General features: G+C 47.1%; 1 protein-coding gene and 52 non-coding genes across 53 annotated transcripts in view; 1 reads left to right on the plus strand and 52 right to left on the minus strand.

The window, feature by feature from the left end:
- Nucleotides 1–23504, plus strand: part of sema3h (sema domain, immunoglobulin domain (Ig), short basic domain, secreted, (semaphorin) 3H) — a 186804-nt gene that overhangs the window by 74044 nt on the left and 89256 nt on the right. The window lies entirely within an intron of this gene.
- On the minus strand, nucleotides 547–619 carry trnav-aac (transfer RNA valine (anticodon AAC)). Its single transcript has one exon. It is a non-coding gene; the product is annotated as a tRNA-Val (tRNA).
- trnav-cac (transfer RNA valine (anticodon CAC)) lies at nucleotides 838–910 on the minus strand. The gene has a single exon. It is a non-coding gene; the product is annotated as a tRNA-Val (tRNA).
- trnad-guc (transfer RNA aspartic acid (anticodon GUC)) lies at nucleotides 985–1056 on the minus strand. Its single transcript has one exon. It is a non-coding gene; the product is annotated as a tRNA-Asp (tRNA).
- trnar-ccu (transfer RNA arginine (anticodon CCU)) lies at nucleotides 1210–1282 on the minus strand. The gene has a single exon. It is a non-coding gene; the product is annotated as a tRNA-Arg (tRNA).
- trnav-aac (transfer RNA valine (anticodon AAC)) lies at nucleotides 2223–2295 on the minus strand. Its single transcript has one exon. It is a non-coding gene; the product is annotated as a tRNA-Val (tRNA).
- Nucleotides 2514–2586, minus strand: trnav-cac (transfer RNA valine (anticodon CAC)). The gene has a single exon. It is a non-coding gene; the product is annotated as a tRNA-Val (tRNA).
- Nucleotides 2886–2958, minus strand: trnar-ccu (transfer RNA arginine (anticodon CCU)). The gene has a single exon. It is a non-coding gene; the product is annotated as a tRNA-Arg (tRNA).
- Nucleotides 3899–3971, minus strand: trnav-cac (transfer RNA valine (anticodon CAC)). The gene has a single exon. It is a non-coding gene; the product is annotated as a tRNA-Val (tRNA).
- On the minus strand, nucleotides 4046–4117 carry trnad-guc (transfer RNA aspartic acid (anticodon GUC)). The gene has a single exon. It is a non-coding gene; the product is annotated as a tRNA-Asp (tRNA).
- trnar-ccu (transfer RNA arginine (anticodon CCU)) lies at nucleotides 4271–4343 on the minus strand. The gene has a single exon. It is a non-coding gene; the product is annotated as a tRNA-Arg (tRNA).
- On the minus strand, nucleotides 5284–5356 carry trnav-aac (transfer RNA valine (anticodon AAC)). Its single transcript has one exon. It is a non-coding gene; the product is annotated as a tRNA-Val (tRNA).
- Nucleotides 5575–5647, minus strand: trnav-cac (transfer RNA valine (anticodon CAC)). The gene has a single exon. It is a non-coding gene; the product is annotated as a tRNA-Val (tRNA).
- trnad-guc (transfer RNA aspartic acid (anticodon GUC)) lies at nucleotides 5722–5793 on the minus strand. The gene has a single exon. It is a non-coding gene; the product is annotated as a tRNA-Asp (tRNA).
- Nucleotides 5947–6019, minus strand: trnar-ccu (transfer RNA arginine (anticodon CCU)). The gene has a single exon. It is a non-coding gene; the product is annotated as a tRNA-Arg (tRNA).
- Nucleotides 6960–7032, minus strand: trnav-aac (transfer RNA valine (anticodon AAC)). Its single transcript has one exon. It is a non-coding gene; the product is annotated as a tRNA-Val (tRNA).
- On the minus strand, nucleotides 7251–7323 carry trnav-cac (transfer RNA valine (anticodon CAC)). Its single transcript has one exon. It is a non-coding gene; the product is annotated as a tRNA-Val (tRNA).
- On the minus strand, nucleotides 7398–7469 carry trnad-guc (transfer RNA aspartic acid (anticodon GUC)). The gene has a single exon. It is a non-coding gene; the product is annotated as a tRNA-Asp (tRNA).
- Nucleotides 7623–7695, minus strand: trnar-ccu (transfer RNA arginine (anticodon CCU)). The gene has a single exon. It is a non-coding gene; the product is annotated as a tRNA-Arg (tRNA).
- On the minus strand, nucleotides 8636–8708 carry trnav-aac (transfer RNA valine (anticodon AAC)). Its single transcript has one exon. It is a non-coding gene; the product is annotated as a tRNA-Val (tRNA).
- trnav-cac (transfer RNA valine (anticodon CAC)) lies at nucleotides 8927–8999 on the minus strand. The gene has a single exon. It is a non-coding gene; the product is annotated as a tRNA-Val (tRNA).
- On the minus strand, nucleotides 9074–9145 carry trnad-guc (transfer RNA aspartic acid (anticodon GUC)). Its single transcript has one exon. It is a non-coding gene; the product is annotated as a tRNA-Asp (tRNA).
- On the minus strand, nucleotides 9299–9371 carry trnar-ccu (transfer RNA arginine (anticodon CCU)). The gene has a single exon. It is a non-coding gene; the product is annotated as a tRNA-Arg (tRNA).
- Nucleotides 10312–10384, minus strand: trnav-cac (transfer RNA valine (anticodon CAC)). The gene has a single exon. It is a non-coding gene; the product is annotated as a tRNA-Val (tRNA).
- Nucleotides 10459–10530, minus strand: trnad-guc (transfer RNA aspartic acid (anticodon GUC)). The gene has a single exon. It is a non-coding gene; the product is annotated as a tRNA-Asp (tRNA).
- trnar-ccu (transfer RNA arginine (anticodon CCU)) lies at nucleotides 10684–10756 on the minus strand. The gene has a single exon. It is a non-coding gene; the product is annotated as a tRNA-Arg (tRNA).
- trnav-aac (transfer RNA valine (anticodon AAC)) lies at nucleotides 11697–11769 on the minus strand. Its single transcript has one exon. It is a non-coding gene; the product is annotated as a tRNA-Val (tRNA).
- trnav-cac (transfer RNA valine (anticodon CAC)) lies at nucleotides 11988–12060 on the minus strand. Its single transcript has one exon. It is a non-coding gene; the product is annotated as a tRNA-Val (tRNA).
- trnad-guc (transfer RNA aspartic acid (anticodon GUC)) lies at nucleotides 12135–12206 on the minus strand. The gene has a single exon. It is a non-coding gene; the product is annotated as a tRNA-Asp (tRNA).
- trnar-ccu (transfer RNA arginine (anticodon CCU)) lies at nucleotides 12360–12432 on the minus strand. Its single transcript has one exon. It is a non-coding gene; the product is annotated as a tRNA-Arg (tRNA).
- trnav-aac (transfer RNA valine (anticodon AAC)) lies at nucleotides 13373–13445 on the minus strand. The gene has a single exon. It is a non-coding gene; the product is annotated as a tRNA-Val (tRNA).
- On the minus strand, nucleotides 13664–13736 carry trnav-cac (transfer RNA valine (anticodon CAC)). The gene has a single exon. It is a non-coding gene; the product is annotated as a tRNA-Val (tRNA).
- Nucleotides 13811–13882, minus strand: trnad-guc (transfer RNA aspartic acid (anticodon GUC)). The gene has a single exon. It is a non-coding gene; the product is annotated as a tRNA-Asp (tRNA).
- Nucleotides 14036–14108, minus strand: trnar-ccu (transfer RNA arginine (anticodon CCU)). Its single transcript has one exon. It is a non-coding gene; the product is annotated as a tRNA-Arg (tRNA).
- trnav-aac (transfer RNA valine (anticodon AAC)) lies at nucleotides 15049–15121 on the minus strand. Its single transcript has one exon. It is a non-coding gene; the product is annotated as a tRNA-Val (tRNA).
- Nucleotides 15340–15412, minus strand: trnav-cac (transfer RNA valine (anticodon CAC)). The gene has a single exon. It is a non-coding gene; the product is annotated as a tRNA-Val (tRNA).
- trnar-ccu (transfer RNA arginine (anticodon CCU)) lies at nucleotides 15712–15784 on the minus strand. Its single transcript has one exon. It is a non-coding gene; the product is annotated as a tRNA-Arg (tRNA).
- On the minus strand, nucleotides 16725–16797 carry trnav-aac (transfer RNA valine (anticodon AAC)). Its single transcript has one exon. It is a non-coding gene; the product is annotated as a tRNA-Val (tRNA).
- trnav-cac (transfer RNA valine (anticodon CAC)) lies at nucleotides 17016–17088 on the minus strand. The gene has a single exon. It is a non-coding gene; the product is annotated as a tRNA-Val (tRNA).
- trnad-guc (transfer RNA aspartic acid (anticodon GUC)) lies at nucleotides 17163–17234 on the minus strand. Its single transcript has one exon. It is a non-coding gene; the product is annotated as a tRNA-Asp (tRNA).
- On the minus strand, nucleotides 17388–17460 carry trnar-ccu (transfer RNA arginine (anticodon CCU)). Its single transcript has one exon. It is a non-coding gene; the product is annotated as a tRNA-Arg (tRNA).
- On the minus strand, nucleotides 18401–18473 carry trnav-aac (transfer RNA valine (anticodon AAC)). The gene has a single exon. It is a non-coding gene; the product is annotated as a tRNA-Val (tRNA).
- trnav-cac (transfer RNA valine (anticodon CAC)) lies at nucleotides 18692–18764 on the minus strand. The gene has a single exon. It is a non-coding gene; the product is annotated as a tRNA-Val (tRNA).
- On the minus strand, nucleotides 18839–18910 carry trnad-guc (transfer RNA aspartic acid (anticodon GUC)). Its single transcript has one exon. It is a non-coding gene; the product is annotated as a tRNA-Asp (tRNA).
- On the minus strand, nucleotides 19064–19136 carry trnar-ccu (transfer RNA arginine (anticodon CCU)). The gene has a single exon. It is a non-coding gene; the product is annotated as a tRNA-Arg (tRNA).
- On the minus strand, nucleotides 20077–20149 carry trnav-aac (transfer RNA valine (anticodon AAC)). The gene has a single exon. It is a non-coding gene; the product is annotated as a tRNA-Val (tRNA).
- On the minus strand, nucleotides 20368–20440 carry trnav-cac (transfer RNA valine (anticodon CAC)). Its single transcript has one exon. It is a non-coding gene; the product is annotated as a tRNA-Val (tRNA).
- trnar-ccu (transfer RNA arginine (anticodon CCU)) lies at nucleotides 20740–20812 on the minus strand. Its single transcript has one exon. It is a non-coding gene; the product is annotated as a tRNA-Arg (tRNA).
- Nucleotides 21753–21825, minus strand: trnav-cac (transfer RNA valine (anticodon CAC)). Its single transcript has one exon. It is a non-coding gene; the product is annotated as a tRNA-Val (tRNA).
- On the minus strand, nucleotides 21900–21971 carry trnad-guc (transfer RNA aspartic acid (anticodon GUC)). The gene has a single exon. It is a non-coding gene; the product is annotated as a tRNA-Asp (tRNA).
- trnar-ccu (transfer RNA arginine (anticodon CCU)) lies at nucleotides 22125–22197 on the minus strand. Its single transcript has one exon. It is a non-coding gene; the product is annotated as a tRNA-Arg (tRNA).
- On the minus strand, nucleotides 23138–23210 carry trnav-aac (transfer RNA valine (anticodon AAC)). The gene has a single exon. It is a non-coding gene; the product is annotated as a tRNA-Val (tRNA).
- Nucleotides 23429–23501, minus strand: trnav-cac (transfer RNA valine (anticodon CAC)). The gene has a single exon. It is a non-coding gene; the product is annotated as a tRNA-Val (tRNA).

Genomic DNA, 23504 nt, shown 5'->3' on the forward strand with positions numbered 1-23504 from the left:
TCCACAGAGGTTAAATAACAGAAAGCTCCCTTTAATTTGTTTGAAAGAAAAGAACCATTTTGGATTGGAAATGAACAATTTTAAGAAACACAAGCAGGACAGTGCCTATCTACCACCTCAAGGAGGTACAGTATTAAACAGCTGTAGTCCCTCTTTGTGAAATATTTGCTGACAATCACATCCTGGCAAAGAAATTGTTAGCAGAGGATAGTTTCGATCTATCGACCTCTGGGTTATGGGCCCAGCACGCTTCCGCTGCGCCACTCTGCTCTTAATCACCCCAGATGGGACTTGAACCCATATCCCTGGTTTAAGAGTACAGTTCCTTATTTACCAACTTAAGAAGGTGCTGTGTTAAACAGCTGTAGTCCCTCTTGTTGAAATATTTACTGACAATCACATCCTGGTAAAACATTGCTAGGAGAGGATAGTTTCGATTTATCGACCTCTGGGTAATGGGCCCAGCGCGCTTCCGCCGCCCCACTATGCTGTTAATCACCCCAGATGGGACTTGAACCCTCTGGTGAGCTCCAGGAGAAAAACGTTTGTTTCCGCCCGGTCTCGAACCGGGGACCTTTCGCGTGTTAGGCGAACGTGATAACCACTACACTACGGAAACTGATTGTGACTTTGGCAGACAGACAGCGGAGCCGGTACGTCTAAGGTAATACTTGGTTAGCTCCGGCTTAGGAGCTAGGCTACATGCTACCCTTACCAATATAACTATGACCACCTTGTTTTCAGCCTGTTAACGGATGACATACATTACAAGCTAGCAGCCATAGTGACGAGCTAACGGTGACGTCACTTGTCAAGCAAGTGAAAACAAAGAATAAGTGTTTCCGCCCGGTTTCGAACCGGGGACCTTTCGCGTGTGAGGCGAACGTGATAACCACTACACTACGGAAACTGAGCGCTGTAATTAGGTCGTTATCGGACGGTGTTACATCAGTTAATACTGATTAAATATGTTAAAGAGTCATACTCCCCGTCGGGGAATCGAACCCCGGTCTTCCGCGTGACAGGCGGAGATACTGTCCACTATACTAACGAGGAGAGGTGACAGGTGCCACGTGACCACGCCCACCCAATCATAAAACTGCCTCAATCACATCCTGGCAAAAAAACTGTTAGCAGAGGATAGTTTCGATCTATCGACCTCTGGGTTATGGGCCCAGCACGCTTCCGCTGCGCCACTCTGCTGTTAATCACCCCAGATGGGACTTGAACCCACAATCCCTGGCTTAGGAGGCCAGTGCCTTAACCATTAGGCCACTGGGGCCCAATCGGATGTGTTTTTCCGTCTGATTTTTCTCGAAAACTTGGCGCCTTACAGTGACATGTGCACAGGCAACTTGGTTTGCTTGTGTTTCTTGTAGACATTTTGCCTCTCATCCAAAAGGCTTGTTCACCTCTAACTGGAAGCTTTCAGGTATTTAACCTCTTTAGGTCTTTGTGTTGACAGTCGTTGGGTTAAACAGATAGGTCGTTGACACCTCCACCAGCTTGTGGGTCACTGGTGTCTCCCGAGATGAGGTGTGAATGCTTTGGTTAACTACTAGTCATAGATCCAACTTGATATTGTGTGAATCATTGGAGTCACAGGACTTGGGGTGTGGTTGGGTATTGACTTGTCTGGGGAAAGATTTAGGACCAAAGTGTCTGAGAGTGGCTGATCCACAGAGGTTAAATAACAGAAAGCTCCCTTTAATTTGTTTGAAAGAAAAGAACCATTTTGGATTGGAAATGAACAATTTTAAGAAACACAAGCAGGACAGTGCCTATCTACCACCTCAAGGAGGTACAGTATTAAACAGCTGTAGTCCCTCTTTGTGAAATATTTGCTGACAATCACATCCTGGCAAAGAAATTGTTAGCAGAGGATAGTTTCGATCTATCGACCTCTGGGTTATGGGCCCAGCACGCTTCCGCTGCGCCACTCTGCTCTTAATCACCCCAGATGGGACTTGAACCCATATCCCTGGTTTAAGAGTACAGTTCCTTATTTACCAACTTAAGAAGGTGCTGTGTTAAACAGCTGTAGTCCCTCTTGTTGAAATATTTACTGACAATCACATCCTGGTAAAACATTGCTAGGAGAGGATAGTTTTGATTTATCGACCTCTGGGTAATGGGCCCAGCGCGCTTCCGCTGCCCCACTATGCTGTTAATCACCCCAGATGGGACTTGAACCCTCTGGTGAGCTCCAGGAGAAAAACGATTGTTTCCGCCCGGTCTCGAACCGGGGACCTTTCGCGTGTTAGGCGAACGTGATAACCACTACACTACGGAAACTGATTGTGACTTTGGCAGACAGACAGCGGAGCCGGTACGTCTAAGGTAATACTTGGTTAGCTCCGGCTTAGGAGCTAGGCTACATGCTACCCTTACCAATATAACTATGACCACCTTGTTTTCAGCCTGTTAACGGATGACATACATTACAAGCTAGCAGCCATAGTGACGAGCTAACGGTGACGTCACTTGTCAAGCAAGTGAAAACAAAGAATAAGTGTTTCCGCCCGGTTTCGAACCGGGGACCTTTCGCGTGTGAGGCGAACGTGATAACCACTACACTACGGAAACTGAGCGCTGTAATTAGGTCGTTATCGGACGGTGTTACATCAGTTAATACTGATTAAATATGTTAAAGAGTCTTACTCCCCGTCGGGGAATCGAACCCCGGTATTCCGCGTGACAGGCGGAGATACTGTCCACTATACTAACGAGGAGAGGTGACAGGTGCCACGTGACCACGCCCACCCAATCATAAAACTGCCTCAATCACATCCTGGCAAAAAAACTGTTAGCAGAGGATAGTTTCGATCTATCGACCTCTGGGTTATGGGCCCAGCACGCTTCCGCTGCGCCAGTCTGCTGTTAATCACCCCAGATGGGACTTGAACCCACAATCCCTGGCTTAGGAGGCCAGTGCCTTATCCATTAGGCCACTGGGGCCCAATCGGATGTGTTTTTCCGTCTGATTTTTCTCGAAAACTTGGCGCCTTACAGTGACATGTGCACAGGCAACTTGGTTTGCTTGTGTTTCTTGTAGACATTTTGCCTCTCATCCAAAAGGCTTGTTCACCTCTAACTGGAAGCTTTCAGGTATTTAACCTCTTTAGGTCTTTGTGTTGACAGTCGTTGGGTTAAACAGATAGGTCGTTGACACCTCCACCAGCTCGTGGGTCACTGGTGTCTCCCGAGATGAGGTGTGAATGCTTTGGTTAACTACTAGTCATAGATCCAACTTGATATTGTGTGAATCATTGGAGTCACAGGACTTGGGGTGTGGTTGGGTATTGACTTGTCTGGGGAAAGATTTAGGACCAAAGTGTCTGAGAGTGGCTGATCCACAGAGGTTAAATAACAGAAAGCTCCCTTTAATTTGTTTGAAAGAAAAGAACCATTTTGGATTGGAAATGAACAATTTTAAGAAACACAAGCAGGACAGTGCCTATCTACCACCTCAAGGAGGTACAGTATTAAACAGCTGTAGTCCCTCTTTGTGAAATATTTGCTGACAATCACATCCTGGCAAAGAAATTGTTAGCAGAGAATAGTTTCGATCTATCGACCTCTGGGTTATGGGCCCAGCACGCTTCCGCTGCGCCACTCTGCTCTTAATCACCCCAGATGGGACTTGAACCCATATCCCTGGTTTAAGAGTACAGTTCCTTATTTACCAACTTAAGAAGGTGCTGTGTTAAACAGCTGTAGTCCCTCTTGTTGAAATATTTACTGACAATCACATCCTGGTAAAACATTGCTAGGAGAGGATAGTTTCGATTTATCGACCTCTGGGTAATGGGCCCAGCGCGCTTCCGCTGCCCCACTATGCTGTTAATCACCCCAGATGGGACTTGAACCCTCTGGTGAGCTCCAGGAGAAAAACGTTTGTTTCCGCCCGGTCTCGAACCGGGGACCTTTCGCGTGTGAGGCGAACGTGATAACCACTACACTACGGAAACTGAGCGCTGTAATTAGGTCGTTATCGGATGGTGTTACATCAGTTAATACTGATTAAATATGTTAAAGAGTCATACTCCCCGTCGGGGAATCGAACCCCGGTCTTCCGCGTGACAGGCGGAGATACTGTCCACTATACTAACGAGGAGAGGTGACAGGTGCCACGTGACCACGCCCACCCAATCATAAAACTGCCTCAATCACATCCTGGCAAAAAAACTGTTAGCAGAGGATAGTTTCGATCTATCGACCTCTGGGTTATGGGCCCAGCACGCTTCCGCTGCGCCACTCTGCTGTTAATCACCCCAGATGGGACTTGAACCCACAATCCCTGGCTTAGGAGGCCAGTGCCTTATCCATTAGGCCACTGGGGCCCAATCGGATGTGTTTTTCCGTCTGATTTTTCTCGAAAACTTGGCGCCTTACAGTGACATGTGCACAGGCAACTTGGTTTGCTTGTGTTTCTTGTAGACATTTCGCCTCTCATCCAAAAGGCTTGTTCACCTCTAACTGGAAGCTTTCAGGTATTTAACCTCTTTAGGTCTTTGTGTTGACAGTCGTTGGGTTAAACAGATAGGTCGTTGACACCTCCACCAGCTCGTGGGTCACTGGTGTCTCCCGAGATGAGGTGTGAATGCTTTGGTTAACTACTAGTCATAGATCCAACTTGATATTGTGTGAATCATTGGAGTCACAAGACTTGGGGTGTGGTTGGGTATTGACTTGTCTGGGGAAAGATTTAGGACCAAAGTGTCTGAGAGTGGCTGATCCACAGAGGTTAAATAACAGAAAGCTCCCTTTAATTTGTTTGAAAGAAAAGAACCATTTTGGATTGGAAATGAACAATTTTAAGAAACACAAGCAGGACAGTGCCTATCTACCACCTCAAGGAGGTACAGTATTAAACAGCTGTAGTCCCTCTTTGTGAAAAATTTGCTGACAATCACATCCTGGCAAAGAAATTGTTAGCAGAGGATAGTTTCGATCTATCGACCTCTGGGTTATGGGCCCAGCACGCTTCCGCTGCGCCACTCTGCTCTTAATCACCCCAGATGGGACTTGAACCCATATCCCTGGTTTAAGAGTACAGTTCTTTATTTACCAACTTAAGAAGGTGCTGTGTTAAACAGCTGTAGTCCCTCTTGTTGAAATATTTACTGACAATCACATCCTGGTAAAACATTGCTAGGAGAGGATAGTTTCGATTTATCGACCTCTGGGTAATGGGCCCAGCGCGCTTCCGCTGCCCCACTATGCTGTTAATCACCCCAGATGGGACTGGAACCCTCTGGTGAGCTCCAGGAGAAAAACGTTTGTTTCCGCCCGGTCTCGAACCGGGGACCTTTCGCGTGTTAGGCGAACGTGATAACCACTACACTACGGAAACTGATTGTGACTTTGGCAGACAGACAGCGGAGCCGGTACGTCTAAGGTAATACTTGGTTAGCTCCGGCTTAGGAGCTAGGCTACATGCTACCCTTACCAATATAACTATGACCACCTTGTTTTCAGCCTGTTAACGGATGACATACATTACAAGCTAGCAGCCATAGTGACGAGCTAACGGTGACGTCACTTGTCAAGCAAGTGAAAACAAAGAATAAGTGTTTCCGCCCGGTTTCGAACCGGGGACCTTTCGCGTGTGAGGCGAACGTGATAACCACTACACTACGGAAACTGAGCGCTGTAATTAGGTCGTTATCGGACGGTGTTACATCAGTTAATACTGATTAAATATGTTAAAGAGTCATACTCCCCGTCGGGGAATCGAACCCCGGTCTTCCGCGTGACAGGCGGAGATACTGTCCACTATACTAACGAGGAGAGGTGACAGGTACCACGTGACCACGCCCACCCAATCATAAAACTGCCTCAATCACATCCTGGCAAAAAAACTGTTAGCAGAGGATAGTTTCGATCTATCGACCTCTGGGTTATGGGCCCAGCACGCTTCCGCTGCGCCACTCTGCTGTTAATCACCCCAGATGGGACTTGAACCCACAATCCCTGGCTTAGGAGGCCAGTGCCTTATCCATTAGGCCACTGGGGCCCAATCGGATGTGTTTTTCCGTCTGATTTTTCTCGAAAACTTGGCGCCTTACAGTGACATGTGCACAGGCAACTTGGTTTGCTTGTGTTTCTTGTAGACATTTTGCCTCTCATCCAAAAGGCTTGTTCACCTCTAACTGGAAGCTTTCAGGTATTTAACCTCTTTAGGTCTTTGTGTTGACAGTCGTTGGGTTAAACAGATAGGTCGTTGACACCTCCACCAGCTCGTGGGTCACTGGTGTCTCCCGAGATGAGGTGTGAATGCTTTGGTTAACTACTAGTCATAGATCCAACTTGATATTGTGTGAATCATTGGAGTCACAGGACTTGGGGTGTGGTTGGGTATTGACTTGTCTGGGGAAAGATTTAGGACCAAAGTGTCTGAGAGTGGCTGATCCACAGAGGTTAAATAACAGAAAGCTCCCTTTAATTTGTTTGAAAGAAAAGAACCATTTTGGATTGGAAATGAACAATTTTAAGAAACACAAGCAGGACAGTGCCTATCTACCACCTCAAGGAGGTACAGTATTAAACAGCTGTAGTCCCTCTTTGTGAAATATTTGCTGACAATCACATCCTGGCAAAGAAATTGTTAGCAGAGGATAGTTTCGATCTATCGACCTCTGGGTTATGGGCCCAGCACGCTTCCGCTGCGCCACTCTGCTCTTAATCACCCCAGATGGGACTTGAACCCATATCCCTGGTTTAAGAGTACAGTTCCTTATTTACCAACTTAAGAAGGTGCTGTGTTAAACAGCTGTAGTCCCTCTTGTTGAAATATTTACTGACAATCACATCCTGGTAAAACATTGCTAGGAGAGGATAGTTTCGATTTATCGACCTCTGGGTAATGGGCCCAGCGCGCTTCCGCCGCCCCACTATGCTGTTAATCACCCCAGATGGGACTTGAACCCTCTGGTGAGCTCCAGGAGAAAAACGTTTGTTTCCGCCCGGTCTCGAACCGGGGACCTTTCGCGTGTTAGGCGAACGTGATAACCACTACACTACGGAAACTGATTGTGACTTTGGCAGACAGACAGCGGAGCCGGTACGTCTAAGGTAATACTTGGTTAGCTCCGGCTTAGGAGCTAGGCTACATGCTACCCTTACCAATATAACTATGACCACCTTGTTTTCAGCCTGTTAACGGATGACATACATTACAAGCTAGCAGCCATAGTGACGAGCTAACGGTGACGTCACTTGTCAAGCAAGTGAAAACAAAGAATAAGTGTTTCCGCCCGGTTTCGAACCGGGGACCTTTCGCGTGTGAGGCGAACGTGATAACCACTACACTACGGAAACTGAGCGCTGTAATTAGGTCGTTATCGGACGGTGTTACATCAGTTAATACTGATTAAATATGTTAAAGAGTCATACTCCCCGTCGGGGAATCGAACCCCGGTCTTCCGCGTGACAGGCGGAGATACTGTCCACTATACTAACGAGGAGAGGTGACAGGTGCCACGTGACCACGCCCACCCAATCATAAAACTGCCTCAATCACATCCTGGCAAAAAAACTGTTAGCAGAGGATAGTTTCGATCTATCGACCTCTGGGTTATGGGCCCAGCACGCTTCCGCTGCGCCACTCTGCTGTTAATCACCCCAGATGGGACTTGAACCCACAATCCCTGGCTTAGGAGGCCAGTGCCTTATCCATTAGGCCACTGGGGCCCAATCGGATGTGTTTTTCCGTCTGATTTTTCTCGAAAACTTGGCGCCTTACAGTGACATGTGCACAGGCAACTTGGTTTGCTTGTGTTTCTTGTAGACATTTTGCCTCTCATCCAAAAGGCTTGTTCACCTCTAACTGGAAGCTTTCAGGTATTTAACCTCTTTAGGTCTTTGTGTTGACAGTCGTTGGGTTAAACAGATAGGTCGTTGACACCTCCACCAGCTTGTGGGTCACTGGTGTCTCCCGAGATGAGGTGTGAATGCTTTGGTTAACTACTAGTCATAGATCCAACTTGATATTGTGTGAATCATTGGAGTCACAGGACTTGGGGTGTGGTTGGGTATTGACTTGTCTGGGGAAAGATTTAGGACCAAAGTGTCTGAGAGTGGCTGATCCACAGAGGTTAAATAACAGAAAGCTCCCTTTAATTTGTTTGAAAGAAAAGAACCATTTTGGATTGGAAATGAACAATTTTAAGAAACACAAGCAGGACAGTGCCTATCTACCACCTCAAGGAGGTACAGTATTAAACAGCTGTAGTCCCTCTTTGTGAAATATTTGCTGACAATCACATCCTGGCAAAGAAATTGTTAGCAGAGGATAGTTTCGATCTATCGACCTCTGGGTTATGGGCCCAGCACGCTTCCGCTGCGCCACTCTGCTCTTAATCACCCCAGATGGGACTTGAACCCATATCCCTGGTTTAAGAGTACAGTTCCTTATTTACCAACTTAAGAAGGTGCTGTGTTAAACAGCTGTAGTCCCTCTTGTTGAAATATTTACTGACAATCACATCCTGGTAAAACATTGCTAGGAGAGGATAGTTTCGATTTATCGACCTCTGGGTAATGGGCCCAGCGCGCTTCCGCCGCCCCACTATGCTGTTAATCACCCCAGATGGGACTTGAACCCTCTGGTGAGCTCCAGGAGAAAAACGTTTGTTTCCGCCCGGTCTCGAACCGGGGACCTTTCGCGTGTTAGGCGAACGTGATAACCACTACACTACGGAAACTGATTGTGACTTTGGCAGACAGACAGCGGAGCCGGTACGTCTAAGGTAATACTTGGTTAGCTCCGGCTTAGGAGCTAGGCTACATGCTACCCTTACCAATATAACTATGACCACCTTGTTTTCAGCCTGTTAACGGATGACATACATTACAAGCTAGCAGCCATAGTGACGAGCTAACGGTGACGTCACTTGTCAAGCAAGTGAAAACAAAGAATAAGTGTTTCCGCCCGGTTTCGAACCGGGGACCTTTCGCGTGTGAGGCGAACGTGATAACCACTACACTACGGAAACTGAGCGCTGTAATTAGGTCGTTATCGGACGGTGTTACATCAGTTAATACTGATTAAATATGTTAAAGAGTCATACTCCCCGTCGGGGAATCGAACCCCGGTCTTCCGCGTGACAGGCGGAGATACTGTCCACTATACTAACGAGGAGAGGTGACAGGTGCCACGTGACCACGCCCACCCAATCATAAAACTGCCTCAATCACATCCTGGCAAAAAAACTGTTAGCAGAGGATAGTTTCGATCTATCGACCTCTGGGTTATGGGCCCAGCACGCTTCCGCTGCGCCACTCTGCTGTTAATCACCCCAGATGGGACTTGAACCCACAATCCCTGGCTTAGGAGGCCAGTGCCTTATCCATTAGGCCACTGGGGCCCAATCGGATGTGTTTTTCCGTCTGATTTTTCTCGAAAACTTGGCGCCTTACAGTGACATGTGCACAGGCAACTTGGTTTGCTTGTGTTTCTTGTAGACATTTTGCCTCTCATCCAAAAGGCTTGTTCACCTCTAACTGGAAGCTTTCAGGTATTTAACCTCTTTAGGTCTTTGTGTTGACAGTCGTTGGGTTAAACAGATAGGTCGTTGACACCTCCACCAGCTTGTGGGTCACTGGTGTCTCCCGAGATGAGGTGTGAATGCTTTGGTTAACTACTAGTCATAGATCCAACTTGATATTGTGTGAATCATTGGAGTCACAGGACTTGGGGTGTGGTTGGGTATTGACTTGTCTGGGGAAAGATTTAGGACCAAAGTGTCTGAGAGTGGCTGATCCACAGAGGTTAAATAACAGAAAGCTCCCTTTAATTTGTTTGAAAGAAAAGAACCATTTTGGATTGGAAATGAACAATTTTAAGAAACACAAGCAGGACAGTGCCTATCTACCACCTCAAGGAGGTACAGTATTAAACAGCTGTAGTCCCTCTTTGTGAAATATTTGCTGACAATCACATCCTGGCAAAGAAATTGTTAGCAGAGGATAGTTTCGATCTATCGACCTCTGGGTTATGGGCCCAGCACGCTTCCGCTGCGCCACTCTGCTCTTAATCACCCCAGATGGGACTTGAACCCATATCCCTGGTTTAAGAGTACAGTTCCTTATTTACCAACTTAAGAAGGTGCTGTGTTAAACAGCTGTAGTCCCTCTTGTTGAAATATTTACTGACAATCACATCCTGGTAAAACATTGCTAGGAGAGGATAGTTTCGATTTATCGACCTCTGGGTAATGGGCCCAGCGCGCTTCCGCTGCCCCACTATGCTGTTAATCACCCCAGATGGGACTTGAACCCTCTGGTGAGCTCCAGGAGAAAAACGTTTGTTTCCGCCCGGTCTCGAACCGGGGACCTTTCGCGTGTGAGGCGAACGTGATAACCACTACACTACGGAAACTGAGCGCTGTAATTAGGTCGTTATCGGATGGTGTTACATCAGTTAATACTGATTAAATATGTTAAAGAGTCATACTCCCCGTCGGGGAATCGAACCCCGGTCTTCCGCGTGACAGGCGGAGATACTGTCCACTATACTAACGAGGAGAGGTGACAGGTGCCACGTGACCACGCCCACCCAATCATAAAACTGCCTCAATCACATCCTGGCAAAAAAACTGTTAGCAGAGGATAGTTTCGATCTATCGACCTCTGGGTTATGGGCCCAGCACGCTTCCGCTGCGCCACTCTGCTGTTAATCACCCCAGATGGGACTTGAACCCACAATCCCTGGCTTAGGAGGCCAGTGCCTTATCCATTAGGCCACTGGGGCCCAATCGGATGTGTTTTTCCGTCTGATTTTTCTCGAAAACTTGGCGCCTTACAGTGACATGTGCACAGGCAACTTGGTTTGCTTGTGTTTCTTGTAGACATTTCGCCTCTCATCCAAAAGGCTTGTTCACCTCTAACTGGAAGCTTTCAGGTATTTAACCTCTTTAGGTCTTTGTGTTGACAGTCGTTGGGTTAAACAGATAGGTCGTTGACACCTCCACCAGCTCGTGGGTCACTGGTGTCTCCCGAGATGAGGTGTGAATGCTTTGGTTAACTACTAGTCATAGATCCAACTTGATATTGTGTGAATCATTGGAGTCACAAGACTTGGGGTGTGGTTGGGTATTGACTTGTCTGGGGAAAGATTTAGGACCAAAGTGTCTGAGAGTGGCTGATCCACAGAGGTTAAATAACAGAAAGCTCCCTTTAATTTGTTTGAAAGAAAAGAACCATTTTGGATTGGAAATGAACAATTTTAAGAAACACAAGCAGGACAGTGCCTATCTACCACCTCAAGGAGGTACAGTATTAAACAGCTGTAGTCCCTCTTTGTGAAAAATTTGCTGACAATCACATCCTGGCAAAGAAATTGTTAGCAGAGGATAGTTTCGATCTATCGACCTCTGGGTTATGGGCCCAGCACGCTTCCGCTGCGCCACTCTGCTCTTAATCACCCCAGATGGGACTTGAACCCATATCCCTGGTTTAAGAGTACAGTTCTTTATTTACCAACTTAAGAAGGTGCTGTGTTAAACAGCTGTAGTCCCTCTTGTTGAAATATTTACTGACAATCACATCCTGGTAAAACATTGCTAGGAGAGGATAGTTTCGATTTATCGACCTCTGGGTAATGGGCCCAGCGCGCTTCCGCTGCCCCACTATGCTGTTAATCACCCCAGATGGGACTGGAACCCTCTGGTGAGCTCCAGGAGAAAAACGTTTGTTTCCGCCCGGTCTCGAACCGGGGACCTTTCGCGTGTTAGGCGAACGTGATAACCACTACACTACGGAAACTGATTGTGACTTTGGCAGACAGACAGCGGAGCCGGTACGTCTAAGGTAATACTTGGTTAGCTCCGGCTTAGGAGCTAGGCTACATGCTACCCTTACCAATATAACTATGACCACCTTGTTTTCAGCCTGTTAACGGATGACATACATTACAAGCTAGCAGCCATAGTGACGAGCTAACGGTGACGTCACTTGTCAAGCAAGTGAAAACAAAGAATAAGTGTTTCCGCCCGGTTTCGAACCGGGGACCTTTCGCGTGTGAGGCGAACGTGATAACCACTACACTACGGAAACTGAGCGCTGTAATTAGGTCGTTATCGGACGGTGTTACATCAGTTAATACTGATTAAATATGTTAAAGAGTCATACTCCCCGTCGGGGAATCGAACCCCGGTCTTCCGCGTGACAGGCGGAGATACTGTCCACTATACTAACGAGGAGAGGTGACAGGTACCACGTGACCACGCCCACCCAATCATAAAACTGCCTCAATCACATCCTGGCAAAAAAACTGTTAGCAGAGGATAGTTTCGATCTATCGACCTCTGGGTTATGGGCCCAGCACGCTTCCGCTGCGCCACTCTGCTGTTAATCACCCCAGATGGGACTTGAACCCACAATCCCTGGCTTAGGAGGCCAGTGCCTTATCCATTAGGCCACTGGGGCCCAATCGGATGTGTTTTTCCGTCTGATTTTTCTCGAAAACTTGGCGCCTTACAGTGACATGTGCACAGGCAACTTGGTTTGCTTGTGTTTCTTGTAGACATTTTGCCTCTCATCCAAAAGGCTTGTTCACCTCTAACTGGAAGCTTTCAGGTATTTAACCTCTTTAGGTCTTTGTGTTGACAGTCGTTGGGTTAAACAGATAGGTCGTTGACACCTCCACCAGCTCGTGGGTCACTGGTGTCTCCCGAGATGAGGTGTGAATGCTTTGGTTAACTACTAGTCATAGATCCAACTTGATATTGTGTGAATCATTGGAGTCACAGGACTTGGGGTGTGGTTGGGTATTGACTTGTCTGGGGAAAGATTTAGGACCACAGTGTCTGAGAGTGGCTGATCCACAGAGGTTAAATAACAGAAAGCTCCCTTTAATTTGTTTGAAAGAAAAGAACCATTTTGGATTGCAAATGAACAATTTTAAGAAACACAAGCAGGACAGTGCCTATCTACCACCTCAAGGAGGTACAGTATTAAACAGCTGTAGTCCCTCTTTGTGAAATATTTGCTGACAATCACATCCTGGCAAAGAAATTGTTAGCAGAGGATAGTTTCGATCTATCGACCTCTGGGTTATGGGCCCAGCACGCTTCCGCTGCGCCACTCTGCTCTTAATCACCCCAGATGGGACTTGAACCCATATCCCTGGTTTAAGAGTACAGTTCCTTATTTACCAACTTAAGAAGGTGCTGTGTTAAACAGCTGTAGTCCCTCTTGTTGAAATATTTACTGACAATCACATCCTGGTAAAACATTGCTAGGAGAGGATAGTTTCGATTTATCGACCTCTGGGTAATGGGCCCAGCGCGCTTCCGCCGCCCCACTATGCTGTTAATCACCCCAGATGGGACTTGAACCCTCTGGTGAGCTCCAGGAGAAAAACGTTTGTTTCCGCCCGGTCTCGAACCGGGGACCTTTCGCGTGTTAGGCGAACGTGATAACCACTACACTACGGAAACTGATTGTGACTTTGGCAGACAGACAGCGGAGCCGGTACGTCTAAGGTAATACTTGGTTAGCTCCGGCTTAGGAGCTAGGCTACATGCTACCCTTACCAATATAACTATGACCACCTTGTTTTCAGCCTGTTAACGGATGACATACATTACAAGCTAGCAGCCATAGTGACGAGCTAACGGTGACGTCACTTGTCAAGCAAGTGAAAACAAAGAATAAGTGTTTCCGCCCGGTTTCGAACCGGGGACCTTTCGCGTGTGAGGCGAACGTGATAACCACTACACTACGGAAACTGAGCGCTGTAATTAGGTCGTTATCGGACGGAGTTACATCAGTTAATACTGATTAAATATGTTAAAGAGTCATACTCCCCGTCGGGGAATCGAACCCCGGTCTTCCGCGTGACAGGCGGAGATACTGTCCACTATACTAACGAGGAGAGGTGACAGGTGCCACGTGACCACGCCCACCCAATCATAAAACTGCCTCAATCACATCCTGGCAAAAAAACTGTTAGCAGAGGATAGTTTCGATCTATCGACCTCTGGGTTATGGGCCCAGCACGCTTCCGCTGCGCCACTCTGCTGTTAATCACCCCAGATGGGACTTGAACCCACAATCCCTGGCTTAGGAGGCCAGTGCCTTATCCATTAGGCCACTGGGGCCCAATCGGATGTGTTTTTCCGTCTGATTTTTCTCGAAAACTTGGCGCCTTACAGTGACATGTGCACAGGCAACTTGGTTTGCTTGTGTTTCTTGTAGACATTTTGCCTCTCATCCAAAAGGCTTGTTCACCTCTAACTGGAAGCTTTCAGGTATTTAACCTCTTTAGGTCTTTGTGTTGACAGTCGTTGGGTTAAACAGATAGGTCGTTGACACCTCCACCAGCTTGTGGGTCACTGGTGTCTCCCGAGATGAGGTGTGAATGCTTTGGTTAACTACTAGTCATAGATCCAACTTGATATTGTGTGAATCATTGGAGTCACAGGACTTGGGGTGTGGTTGGGTATTGACTTGTCTGGGGAAAGATTTAGGACCAAAGTGTCTGAGAGTGGCTGATCCACAGAGGTTAAATAACAGAAAGCTCCCTTTAATTTGTTTGAAAGAAAAGAACCATTTTGGATTGGAAATGAACAATTTTAAGAAACACAAGCAGGACAGTGCCTATCTACCACCTCAAGGAGGTACAGTATTAAACAGCTGTAGTCCCTCTTTGTGAAATATTTGATGACAATCACATCCTGGCAAAGAAATTGTTAGCAGAGGATAGTTTCGATCTATCGACCTCTGGGTTATGGGCCCAGCACGCTTCCGCTGCGCCACTCTGCTCTTAATCACCCCAGATGGGACTTGAACCCATATCCCTGGTTTAAGAGTACAGTTCCTTATTTACGAACTTAAGAAGGTGCTGTGTTAAACAGCTGTAGTCCCTCTTGTTGAAATATTTACTGACAATCACATCCTGGTAAAACATTGCTAGGAGAGGATAGTTTCGATTTATCGACCTCTGGGTAATGGGCCCAGCGCGCTTCCGCTGCCCCACTATGCTGTTAATCACCCCAGATGGGACTTGAACCCTCTGGTGAGCTCCAGGAGAAAAACGATTGTTTCCGCCCGGTCTCGAACCGGGGACCTTTCGCGTGTTAGGCGAACGTGATAACCACTACACTACGGAAACTGATTGTGACTTTGGCAGACAGACAGCGGAGCCGGTACGTCTAAGGTAATACTTGGTTAGCTCCGGCTTAGGAGCTAGGCTACATGCTACCCTTACCAATATAACTATGACCACCTTGTTTTCAGCCTGTTAACGGATGACATACATTACAAGCTAGCAGCCATAGTGACGAGCTAACGGTGACGTCACTTGTCAAGCAAGTGAAAACAAAGAATAAGTGTTTCCGCCCGGTTTCGAACCGGGGACCTTTCGCGTGTGAGGCGAACGTGATAACCACTACACTACGGAAACTGAGCGCTGTAATTAGGTCGTTATCGGACGGTGTTACATCAGTTAATACTGATTAAATATGTTAAAGAGTCTTACTCCCCGTCGGGGAATCGAACCCCGGTATTCCGCGTGACAGGCGGAGATACTGTCCACTATACTAACGAGGAGAGGTGACAGGTGCCACGTGACCACGCCCACCCAATCATAAAACTGCCTCAATCACATCCTGGCAAAAAAACTGTTAGCAGAGGATAGTTTCGATCTATCGACCTCTGGGTTATGGGCCCAGCACGCTTCCGCTGCGCCAGTCTGCTGTTAATCACCCCAGATGGGACTTGAACCCACAATCCCTGGCTTAGGAGGCCAGTGCCTTATCCATTAGGCCACTGGGGCCCAATCGGATGTGTTTTTCCGTCTGATTTTTCTCGAAAACTTGGCGCCTTACAGTGACATGTGCACAGGCAACTTGGTTTGCTTGTGTTTCTTGTAGACATTTTGCCTCTCATCCAAAAGGCTTGTTCACCTCTAACTGGAAGCTTTCAGGTATTTAACCTCTTTAGGTCTTTGTGTTGACAGTCGTTGGGTTAAACAGATAGGTCGTTGACACCTCCACCAGCTCGTGGGTCACTGGTGTCTCCCGAGATGAGGTGTGAATGCTTTGGTTAACTACTAGTCATAGATCCAACTTGATATTGTGTGAATCATTGGAGTCACAAGACTTGGGGTGTGGTTGGGTATTGACTTGTCTGGGGAAAGATTTAGGACCAAAGTGTCTGAGAGTGGCTGATCCACAGAGGTTAAATAACAGAAAGCTCCCTTTAATTTGTTTGAAAGAAAAGAACCATTTTGGATTGGAAATGAACAATTTTAAGAAACACAAGCAGGACAGTGCCTATCTACCACCTCAAGGAGGTACAGTATTAAACAGCTGTAGTCCCTCTTTGTGAAAAATTTGCTGACAATCACATCCTGGCAAAGAAATTGTTAGCAGAGGATAGTTTCGATCTATCGACCTCTGGGTTATGGGCCCAGCACGCTTCCGCTGCGCCACTCTGCTCTTAATCACCCCAGATGGGACTTGAACCCATATCCCTGGTTTAAGAGTACAGTTCTTTATTTACCAACTTAAGAAGGTGCTGTGTTAAACAGCTGTAGTCCCTCTTGTTGAAATATTTACTGACAATCACATCCTGGTAAAACATTGCTAGGAGAGGATAGTTTCGATTTATCGACCTCTGGGTAATGGGCCCAGCGCGCTTCCGCTGCCCCACTATGCTGTTAATCACCCCAGATGGGACTGGAACCCTCTGGTGAGCTCCAGGAGAAAAACGTTTGTTTCCGCCCGGTCTCGAACCGGGGACCTTTCGCGTGTTAGGCGAACGTGATAACCACTACACTACGGAAACTGATTGTGACTTTGGCAGACAGACAGCGGAGCCGGTACGTCTAAGGTAATACTTGGTTAGCTCCGGCTTAGGAGCTAGGCTACATGCTACCCTTACCAATATAACTATGACCACCTTGTTTTCAGCCTGTTAACGGATGACATACATTACAAGCTAGCAGCCATAGTGACGAGCTAACGGTGACGTCACTTGTCAAGCAAGTGAAAACAAAGAATAAGTGTTTCCGCCCGGTTTCGAACCGGGGACCTTTCGCGTGTGAGGCGAACGTGATAACCACTACACTACGGAAACTGAGCGCTGTAATTAGGTCGTTATCGGACGGTGTTACATCAGTTAATACTGATTAAATATGTTAAAGAGTCATACTCCCCGTCGGGGAATCGAACCCCGGTCTTCCGCGTGACAGGCGGAGATACTGTCCACTATACTAACGAGGAGAGGTGACAGGTACCACGTGACCACGCCCACCCAATCATAAAACTGCCTCAATCACATCCTGGCAAAAAAACTGTTAGCAGAGGATAGTTTCGATCTATCGACCTCTGGGTTATGGGCCCAGCACGCTTCCGCTGCGCCACTCTGCTGTTAATCACCCCAGATGGGACTTGAACCCACAATCCCTGGCTTAGGAGGCCAGTGCCTTATCCATTAGGCCACTGGGGCCCAATCGGATGTGTTTTTCCGTCTGATTTTTCTCGAAAACTTGGCGCCTTACAGTGACATGTGCACAGGCAACTTGGTTTGCTTGTGTTTCTTGTAGACATTTTGCCTCTCATCCAAAAGGCTTGTTCACCTCTAACTGGAAGCTTTCAGGTATTTAACCTCTTTAGGTCTTTGTGTTGACAGTCGTTGGGTTAAACAGATAGGTCGTTGACACCTCCACCAGCTCGTGGGTCACTGGTGTCTCCCGAGATGAGGTGTGAATGCTTTGGTTAACTACTAGTCATAGATCCAACTTGATATTGTGTGAATCATTGGAGTCACAGGACTTGGGGTGTGGTTGGGTATTGACTTGTCTGGGGAAAGATTTAGGACCAAAGTGTCTGAGAGTGGCTGATCCACAGAGGTTAAATAACAGAAAGCTCCCTTTAATTTGTTTGAAAGAAAAGAACCATTTTGGATTGGAAATGAACAATTTTAAGAAACACAAGCAGGACAGTGCCTATCTACCACCTCAAGGAGGTACAGTATTAAACAGCTGTAGTCCCTCTTTGTGAAATATTTGCTGACAATCACATCCTGGCAAAGAAATTGTTAGCAGAGGATAGTTTCGATCTATCGACCTCTGGGTTATGGGCCCAGCACGCTTCCGCTGCGCCACTCTGCTCTTAATCACCCCAGATGGGACTTGAACCCATATCCCTGGTTTAAGAGTACAGTTCCTTATTTACCAACTTAAGAAGGTGCTGTGTTAAACAGCTGTAGTCCCTCTTGTTGAAATATTTACTGACAATCACATCCTGGTAAAACATTGCTAGGAGAGGATAGTTTCGATTTATCGACCTCTGGGTAATGGGCCCAGCGCGCTTCCGCCGCCCCACTATGCTGTTAATCACCCCAGATGGGACTTGAACCCTCTGGTGAGCTCCAGGAGAAAAACGTTTGTTTCCGCCCGGTCTCGAACCGGGGACCTTTCGCGTGTTAGGCGAACGTGATAACCACTACACTACGGAAACTGATTGTGACTTTGGCAGACAGACAGCGGAGCCGGTACGTCTAAGGTAATACTTGGTTAGCTCCGGCTTAGGAGCTAGGCTACATGCTACCCTTACCAATATAACTATGACCACCTTGTTTTCAGCCTGTTAACGGATGACATACATTACAAGCTAGCAGCCATAGTGACGAGCTAACGGTGACGTCACTTGTCAAGCAAGTGAAAACAAAGAATAAGTGTTTCCGCCCGGTTTCGAACCGGGGACCTTTCGCGTGTGAGGCGAACGTGATAACCACTACACTACGGAAACTGAGCGCTGTAATTAGGTCGTTATCGGACGGTGTTACATCAGTTAATACTGATTAAATATGTTAAAGAGTCATACTCCCCGTCGGGGAATCGAACCCCGGTCTTCCGCGTGACAGGCGGAGATACTGTCCACTATACTAACGAGGAGAGGTGACAGGTGCCACGTGACCACGCCCACCCAATCATAAAACTGCCTCAATCACATCCTGGCAAAAAAACTGTTAGCAGAGGATAGTTTCGATCTATCGACCTCTGGGTTATGGGCCCAGCACGCTTCCGCTGCGCCACTCTGCTGTTAATCACCCCAGATGGGACTTGAACCCACAATCCCTGGCTTAGGAGGCCAGTGCCTTATCCATTAGGCCACTGGGGCCCAATCGGATGTGTTTTTCCGTCTGATTTTTCTCGAAAACTTGGCGCCTTACAGTGACATGTGCACAGGCAACTTGGTTTGCTTGTGTTTCTTGTAGACATTTTGCCTCTCATCCAAAAGGCTTGTTCACCTCTAACTGGAAGCTTTCAGGTATTTAACCTCTTTAGGTCTTTGTGTTGACAGTCGTTGGGTTAAACAGATAGGTCGTTGACACCTCCACCAGCTTGTGGGTCACTGGTGTCTCCCGAGATGAGGTGTGAATGCTTTGGTTAACTACTAGTCATAGATCCAACTTGATATTGTGTGAATCATTGGAGTCACAGGACTTGGGGTGTGGTTGGGTATTGACTTGTCTGGGGAAAGATTTAGGACCAAAGTGTCTGAGAGTGGCTGATCCACAGAGGTTAAATAACAGAAAGCTCCCTTTAATTTGTTTGAAAGAAAAGAACCATTTTGGATTGGAAATGAACAATTTTAAGAAACACAAGCAGGACAGTGCCTATCTACCACCTCAAGGAGGTACAGTATTAAACAGCTGTAGTCCCTCTTTGTGAAATATTTGCTGACAATCACATCCTGGCAAAGAAATTGTTAGCAGAGGATAGTTTCGATCTATCGACCTCTGGGTTATGGGCCCAGCACGCTTCCGCTGCGCCACTCTGCTCTTAATCACCCCAGATGGGACTTGAACCCATATCCCTGGTTTAAGAGTACAGTTCCTTATTTACCAACTTAAGAAGGTGCTGTGTTAAACAGCTGTAGTCCCTCTTGTTGAAATATTTACTGACAATCACATCCTGGTAAAACATTGCTAGGAGAGGATAGTTTCGATTTATCGACCTCTGGGTAATGGGCCCAGCGCGCTTCCGCTGCCCCACTATGCTGTTAATCACCCCAGATGGGACTTGAACCCTCTGGTGAGCTCCAGGAGAAAAACGATTGTTTCCGCCCGGTCTCGAACCGGGGACCTTTCGCGTGTTAGGCGAACGTGATAACCACTACACTACGGAAACTGATTGTGACTTTGGCAGACAGACAGCGGAGCCGGTACGTCTAAGGTAATACTTGGTTAGCTCCGGCTTAGGAGCTAGGCTACATGCTACCCTTACCAATATAACTATGACCACCTTGTTTTCAGCCTGTTAACGGATGACATACATTACAAGCTAGCAGCCATAGTGACGAGCTAACGGTGACGTCACTTGTCAAGCAAGTGAAAACAAAGAATAAGTGTTTCCGCCCGGTTTCGAACCGGGGACCTTTCGCGTGTGAGGCGAACGTGATAACCACTACACTACGGAAACTGAGCGCTGTAATTAGGTCGTTATCGGACGGTGTTACATCAGTTAATACTGATTAAATATGTTAAAGAGTCTTACTCCCCGTCGGGGAATCGAACCCCGGTATTCCGCGTGACAGGCGGAGATACTGTCCACTATACTAACGAGGAGAGGTGACAGGTGCCACGTGACCACGCCCACCCAATCATAAAACTGCCTCAATCACATCCTGGCAAAAAAACTGTTAGCAGAGGATAGTTTCGATCTATCGACCTCTGGGTTATGGGCCCAGCACGCTTCCGCTGCGCCAGTCTGCTGTTAATCACCCCAGATGGGACTTGAACCCACAATCCCTGGCTTAGGAGGCCAGTGCCTTATCCATTAGGCCACTGGGGCCCAATCGGATGTGTTTTTCCGTCTGATTTTTCTCGAAAACTTGGCGCCTTACAGTGACATGTGCACAGGCAACTTGGTTTGCTTGTGTTTCTTGTAGACATTTTGCCTCTCATCCAAAAGGCTTGTTCACCTCTAACTGGAAGCTTTCAGGTATTTAACCTCTTTAGGTCTTTGTGTTGACAGTCGTTGGGTTAAACAGATAGGTCGTTGACACCTCCACCAGCTCGTGGGTCACTGGTGTCTCCCGAGATGAGGTGTGAATGCTTTGGTTAACTACTAGTCATAGATCCAACTTGATATTGTGTGAATCATTGGAGTCACAGGACTTGGGGTGTGGTTGGGTATTGACTTGTCTGGGGAAAGATTTAGGACCAAAGTGTCTGAGAGTGGCTGATCCACAGAGGTTAAATAACAGAAAGCTCCCTTTAATTTGTTTGAAAGAAAAGAACCATTTTGGATTGGAAATGAACAATTTTAAGAAACACAAGCAGGACAGTGCCTATCTACCACCTCAAGGAGGTACAGTATTAAACAGCTGTAGTCCCTCTTTGTGAAATATTTGCTGACAATCACATCCTGGCAAAGAAATTGTTAGCAGAGGATAGTTTCGATCTATCGACCTCTGGGTTATGGGCCCAGCACGCTTCCGCTGCGCCACTCTGCTCTTAATCACCCCAGATGGGACTTGAACCCATATCCCTGGTTTAAGAGTACAGTTCCTTATTTACCAACTTAAGAAGGTGCTGTGTTAAACAGCTGTAGTCCCTCTTGTTGAAATATTTACTGACAATCACATCCTGGTAAAACATTGCTAGGAGAGGATAGTTTCGATTTATCGACCTCTGGGTAATGGGCCCAGCGCGCTTCCGCTGCCCCACTATGCTGTTAATCACCCCAGATGGGACTTGAACCCTCTGGTGAGCTCCAGGAGAAAAACGTTTGTTTCCGCCCGGTCTCGAACCGGGGACCTTTCGCGTGTGAGGCGAACGTGATAACCACTACACTACGGAAACTGAGCGCTGTAATTAGGTCGTTATCGGATGGTGTTACATCAGTTAATACTGATTAAATATGTTAAAGAGTCATACTCCCCGTCGGGGAATCGAACCCCGGTCTTCCGCGTGACAGGCGGAGATACTGTCCACTATACTAACGAGGAGAGGTGACAGGTGCCACGTGACCACGCCCACCCAATCATAAAACTGCCTCAATCACATCCTGGCAAAAAAACTGTTAGCAGAGGATAGTTTCGATCTATCGACCTCTGGGTTATGGGCCCAGCACGCTTCCGCTGCGCCACTCTGCTGTTAATCACCCCAGATGGGACTTGAACCCACAATCCCTGGCTTAGGAGGCCAGTGCCTTATCCATTAGGCCACTGGGGCCCAATCGGATGTGTTTTTCCGTCTGATTTTTCTCGAAAACTTGGCGCCTTACAGTGACATGTGCACAGGCAACTTGGTTTGCTTGTGTTTCTTGTAGACATTTCGCCTCTCATCCAAAAGGCTTGTTCACCTCTAACTGGAAGCTTTCAGGTATTTAACCTCTTTAGGTCTTTGTGTTGACAGTCGTTGGGTTAAACAGATAGGTCGTTGACACCTCCACCAGCTCGTGGGTCACTGGTGTCTCCCGAGATGAGGTGTGAATGCTTTGGTTAACTACTAGTCATAGATCCAACTTGATATTGTGTGAATCATTGGAGTCACAAGACTTGGGGTGTGGTTGGGTATTGACTTGTCTGGGGAAAGATTTAGGACCAAAGTGTCTGAGAGTGGCTGATCCACAGAGGTTAAATAACAGAAAGCTCCCTTTAATTTGTTTGAAAGAAAAGAACCATTTTGGATTGGAAATGAACAATTTTAAGAAACACAAGCAGGACAGTGCCTATCTACCACCTCAAGGAGGTACAGTATTAAACAGCTGTAGTCCCTCTTTGTGAAAAATTTGCTGACAATCACATCCTGGCAAAGAAATTGTTAGCAGAGGATAGTTTCGATCTATCGACCTCTGGGTTATGGGCCCAGCACGCTTCCGCTGCGCCACTCTGCTCTTAATCACCCCAGATGGGACTTGAACCCATATCCCTGGTTTAAGAGTACAGTTCTTTATTTACCAACTTAAGAAGGTGCTGTGTTAAACAGCTGTAGTCCCTCTTGTTGAAATATTTACTGACAATCACATCCTGGTAAAACATTGCTAGGAGAGGATAGTTTCGATTTATCGACCTCTGGGTAATGGGCCCAGCGCGCTTCCGCTGCCCCACTATGCTGTTAATCACCCCAGATGGGACTGGAACCCTCTGGTGAGCTCCAGGAGAAAAACGTTTGTTTCCGCCCGGTCTCGAACCGGGGACCTTTCGCGTGTTAGGCGAACGTGATAACCACTACACTACGGAAACTGATTGTGACTTTGGCAGACAGACAGCGGAGCCGGTACGTCTAAGGTAATACTTGGTTAGCTCCGGCTTAGGAGCTAGGCTACATGCTACCCTTACCAATATAACTATGACCACCTTGTTTTCAGCCTGTTAACGGATGACATACATTACAAGCTAGCAGCCATAGTGACGAGCTAACGGTGACGTCACTTGTCAAGCAAGTGAAAACAAAGAATAAGTGTTTCCGCCCGGTTTCGAACCGGGGACCTTTCGCGTGTGAGGCGAACGTGATAACCACTACACTACGGAAACTGA

This window comes from Limanda limanda, chromosome 7 (assembly GCF_963576545.1).
Source record: "Limanda limanda chromosome 7, fLimLim1.1, whole genome shotgun sequence".
Lineage (NCBI taxonomy): Eukaryota > Metazoa > Chordata > Actinopteri > Pleuronectiformes > Pleuronectidae > Limanda > Limanda limanda.